Below are 6,000 nucleotides of genomic sequence, written 5' to 3' on the forward strand. Positions count from 1 at the left end.
CAAGTAATGCAGTGAATTTAAATTTTCCAACTGATCGTCCATAAGCTGCAGCTGCACCAGCATCTTGGCGAAAGTTTCAACTTCCGTGTTGTTCTCGTAAGGAACTGACAAGTGTTTGAAGTAGCCAAACACGAACAGGAACTCGGTCAAGCCGAACAAGCGCGCGTTGCCCACGTTGGCGTGGAAGTACGTTGGCTTGCAGCACTTCAAAACTTTTCTCACCTAAAATGTAAAGAAAAAAATTTTAGGTCTAATTTATAAAGATTGTTTTGTTGAACTGTAAGGTTAAATAAACTCAGCTTTTTGAAAAGTCAGTTTATTATTTTAATAAAACTAGTATACAAAGAAAAGTGTGAAAAATATAAATTGTTAAAAACTTCATTTCTAACCAAATAACGACCATCCACCATGACGAGAGACTCCACTGGACTTTTAACGCTTTTCCTAACCTTCAAATAAATAAACGAGATAAAAAAATTACCGACCAACGGTTAGGGGTAACAGTAATATTAAAATAAAAAATAAAAATAAATTTGAAAAAATAACTTTCTAAAAATGTTCTTACTTTCCACGTTCCGTTTACGTTGATAAGAAAGCCGTTGTAGTAAGAAGTGTGGTTTGCAGGCAGTTTCTCGACCTTTCTAATATATCTCGAGTCGATTTCATCGTGAACGTAGTCTGTGTCGTTCCTCGAACGCTCTGGAAAAATGTCGGCTAGGAGAGACTTTTTTCTTTCGTCAATGTTGGTCAGGTCATGGTCGATGTACCTTCTTATGTAGACTTCATCAATCACATTAGGTTCATGTTGTGTTGAATTGTCATACGTGACATTTTTTAAAAAGTGAAAAAATCTACTCAATTCGACAGTAATTTCTTTTTCTACAGCCAGTGAAGACTGCATAAACAGAAAAAACAAAAACACTTTGAGCAATAAAAATAGTTTCATTTTTTTTTTAAAGTTTTGCCTGTGAAAAAGATTTTTTTTTAATTTTGACATAATTACCTTCCAATACTTTGATAGTAGTAAATAAAAAAGTTTTACAGCTTGCACTAAAAGTATTTGATACTATAAAATGTTTTTTGCTTTCTTACAGTTTGGGAAACTTTTATAAATGTAAGTATGAAATGTAGTAATAATTATTGCAAAAAACAAAACTTTTTTGTAATTCTATTTTATTATTAACACAGTTACTTTCCGTTAGACATTACTTTACATTATGAACATACTTTTTACCCAAAAAAATTAGGTTCAAAATGTTTTTTTTTTTCTTAATTTACTTAAAAAAATCTTTTTTTTTCTTTTACTATCATCATTAAACATATAATACTTGATACTTACTCAACAAAAGCTACTTTAAAAAACATTTAAAGCTTAGAGAACAAAACTTCTATTTTTCATTTATAAATTTATTATTACATAAAGCAATAAAAAATTAAGATAGTTTCATGTTTATATTAAAGGCCGTTTTACACATATGAAAAATGAGGATTTCGCAGATATATTTTATATGTGTAATACATTTTAAACCAAAAGCATAATGTATATTATGTAAAATATTATGTAAATAACTATTTTTAGAAAGCTAAGAAAACAAGCTGAAATAAACTTAGTAAAAATGATAGTAATAAAGTTAAAAACTCTAGAAATTAAGCTATTAATGTAATAGATTTTACATTAATTCTTTCATTATTGTATAAACTAGTAAAAATATACAAACTATATTAAATAATATAAAAATTGAAAAATTCGTTTAAAATATGTTTTTGAATATATTTAAATGCTAAATACAGAAAAGTATAAAAAATTAAAGTACAAAAATGTTAATTAAACAAAGTATGTGATCATGGTGTGTTTCAAATTATTCAAAATATTAGTTTTTATTATGATAAAAAATAATACAACAGATAAAAGACACTCAGGGCAAACAATTAAGTTCTCACTATTTTATTATTAATTTACATAGCAAACAAAAAAAAAATGTTTTACTTGTTTATCAAGAATGGATATAAAACTTAATTACAAGAGTAAGATATCAATTAGTTTCAACCAAAAGATCATAAATTTCAATCACAAATCGCGAAATCAAAACAAATTCAAAAGAAAGCATAAACAAAAAATAAAACATAAAAACTCTAATTAATAGTTTAAACGCGTATAAATTAATTAACACATTAAGTAAACAATAAAAAGGTATAGTAGTATTAATAAGAATAAATAAAAACAACATTTAAATAAACTACTTAGATCTGCTGTGTTTTTACGATTTCCAAGTTTGATAAAAAATTAGAATTTATTTAACTTTACATACTGCTACTTTTCTTTATACTGTAGCAAAACTAAATAGTTTATTATTTAACCATTTAAAATTACATCAAACCAAAAAACTATTGAAACTTTGTTTTAAAGCTTATATTGATATTTCTAATTTTTTTTATAAACTTTAGATTCATGTTTAATTTTAAACTTCAATATTTATTCTTTTAAATGTAATCATATGTTTTTGTTACTTATCTAAAACAGTAAAGTACAGCAATACTTCTAAAGCTACCTACTTATATAACCATGTTAGTTTTTTGAAAGCTTTTTTTTTTAATTGTTTGTAATCTATTTTAAAGTTGTTTAGTAATCTTTTCTTGAAATTGTTTTCATAAATGTTTCTTAATTGTTTTTTAACGACGTCATTACATTTTTACGTAATTTATATTATTAGCAAAGTAATCTTTTATAAATTTGTCTGGATAAGTATGTATGTTAAAGTTTTCTTTATGTTTTTTTTCTATTCTACGACGACTAATAAATTTTGCGGTTTTGAAAAAAAATCGACAAAAAAATATGTTTTGTTGCGCAATTAAGTTAGGTTTGTAACTTAATTTGTGACTTATTATTCCATGTTAAAACTTTTGAAAAATGTATAAGATAAAAATGTTTTATAGTTTTTTTAATAAATGTTTTCGTTATTTTTTAAACAAACCTATTAACTTATAAATAAACGCACTAATGTTTTTAACTTGATAAGTAGGTTTACCATACTAATACTCTTTATAAACTTTAAAGCATTAGTTTTTTAAAAAAGTAAACAAATTAAAAAAAATATTGCATTATATTTAACTTCTAAACTTTTTTTTTTTAAGATAAAAGTGTATATAATCAATTAAGCACACGTCCAGAAATAAACGTCAATAGTATTTCAATTGCTCATTAAATTTTATACGGTACTATCTATTTCAAACTTTAGGTGCTAATAAAACGACTCGCTTCTGTTTCACAATGTTTCGTTTGAAACTTAAGTTGGATCGTAACGAAGTCGACCACTTAGAAAATTAAAATAAACTTACGAAGTTTTAACTGCACACTAGAAAATTTTTAGCATTTAATCTATGCTATTGCAATTAGATTTTAGTTTTGTTTTTTGTTAAAAGTACTGAGTTCATATAGCTTTTCTTGTTTAGAGCCGTACAACTAATAAGCCTTATTACTCGCTTTTATAGTTATATAAATATTATAACTAAAAGTAAATGCATAACTTTCGCATTTATTTGTAACTAATTGAATTTACAGTCCGTTATTAAATCTATATTAACTAAAAATTAAAACTTTAAAAACAAAGTTTGAGTTTTCACGTACAAGAAAATCATGTCAATATCTAAATAGATTACAGTTAATTAAATAAAATTAAAAATAATAAACTTAAAGTTTGATTTATTAATAGTAAACAACTTTGATAAGTTTATGTGAAAAAAAAAAACAATCTAAAGTTTTTTAATTTTAGACAAAAGCATTAAAAGAAATGCTGTATACGAAGCAAGAACTTTAATTATACGTATGTTTCATACTTTTTAATTGTTTGTCATTGATAGTTAATACTAAAAACTTAAGAACAATACTTTGTTATTTTAAAACATATTCTACTTATAAACTATGTAATAAAAAGTAATACAATAAGAATAATTTTACTAACTTTTTTCACGCTCTTACTTAATTAAAAAGTTTAAAAGAAAATGCTTAATAAACGTAAATAGTATACATACCATGACCAACAAAGTTTAAAAAAACTACTTTATTAAACAATAAATATAACAAACTTAATAAAGTATAGAGATGAAAAAGATAATATTGAAGTTAATTTATTGAAGTATCTTTAGAAATTTGAAGTACCTTAAGATTTCTTTATCATATAAGTACTTAAAATAAATGTTTAAACTAATGAGAAAGTATTTGAAGTTTTTATGCAAAGTTTGTAAACAAACTTTAAAATGTCGTTAATAAAAAGTTTCTGTTTTAAATGAACTGTGAGATTATTTGTTTTATAAATTTTTATTGACGCAACACATTATGAGAACTTTTCACAAAAAAATCACAAAAACTTTATCATTTTTAATTGAGTTAGAAGGACAATTATTTTCAACATAATTTTATAAAGTATTTGTTTAACTATTAAACAACTTGTGGTATAGTAAATTATCTACAAGTCCTAAATCTGTTTTGATAATTTCGTTTATATACGATAAAAGTTAAACTACTTTAGTTTTGATTCAAAAATTTTGAAACAAATTATTTCTTGGAACCTAAAGAAAACTAAATTTAAATTTAAAAAATAGCGTTTTGTAAGTTTAGGAGACTAATTTGTTTAAAGAGATCAACAATTAAAAAAAAAACTTACTTTAACATCTTTAAAGCTTTTTGGGAGAAAAATAGGATTACGCCTAGTGTAAATTAAAATATTTTATTTGATTATTATTTCATTTTAATAATAATTCTATCAAGGTTATATATTTAATTACACTTTTGTTATTTTTGTTTAATGGTTAAGTTAAACTAGGCTTATAAACTTTTACTAATACTTAATCTGTAAACTTTTCATAGATAGTTACAAAACATTACTTGTCTTTGAAAATAATTTAAATGTATACGAATACTTTAAAGGTTGACTCTAAAACACTTGGACATTATTGAAATAGTTAGATTTAGCTAAATTTTACATTCTACTTTTATCAAATAATGTACTAGTATAAATAGCATAAACATAAACTATTTTTAATTGTTTTGTTTATTACAGTAGGAGTCTACTTAACGTTTTAAAAGTATGACTTTGAACAAACTTTCATTTATATGTACTATTAAAAATAAAATAATTAATACATCTTACTTAAATGGGAATATTGTGACTTTTTTCTTAATAGTAGTTGACTGTTTACTGAGTACAGTAAGCTACGTTTTTGTACTCACCAATAATTACAATAACTCTGTTGTAATGCTATCAACATTAAATCATGTTTTTTTGATAGCTTAAAAATATGTAATATTCATAGACCCGTTTCTCATACTACAATATAAATGGAATCGGGCCGAGTTCACCTCACTAACAGAAATATTTGGTCTGCAACTTTTGCAAATCAATTACGTTTAAGGACTTTAACAAAAATGCTTTAACAAGTGATACAAGTTAGATTTACAGCACAAAGTAGTGATTTTTTAATTATTAATTCATTGCAAATATGCTTTTATCGAAAGCTTTTTGATTTTTTGAGTTAAAATTGTTTCCAGATGACATGGCCCGCTAAAAATGTTTTTAATAAAAAAGACTTTTCTGATAAAAACGGCCCCTGGCTAGAAAGCTGTCTAACCTTATACTAAATTACAGTAAACATATAAGTTGTAAATAATAAAAAATACCAAAAATATTCTAAAAATAAACTCATTTTATTTTAAGTGCGTTGTTAGTTGTATTTTGTCAACGATCGGTAGTAAAGTTTCAAATCAAGTTTTTGTATTTTAAACGTTTACAAATATAAAATAAATATTTTTTGGAAATATTAAGTAATTATAACGTTTCCTGCCCGTAAAAACAACTTTAATAACTCAAACAAAAAAAAATTGTGTTATACAATATAAAAATATATTTTATACCATAGTTTATTTATCGTTATACTTAAAACTAGATTAAAACTTATCACATACTAAACGTTTAACAAAGCTCATTTTACAAAACTTTAGATAAA

The sequence above is a fragment of the Thalia democratica genome, chromosome 4 (genome assembly GCF_965202585.1).
Source record: "Thalia democratica chromosome 4, ktThaDemo2.hap1.1, whole genome shotgun sequence".
NCBI lineage: Eukaryota > Metazoa > Chordata > Thaliacea > Salpida > Salpidae > Thalia > Thalia democratica.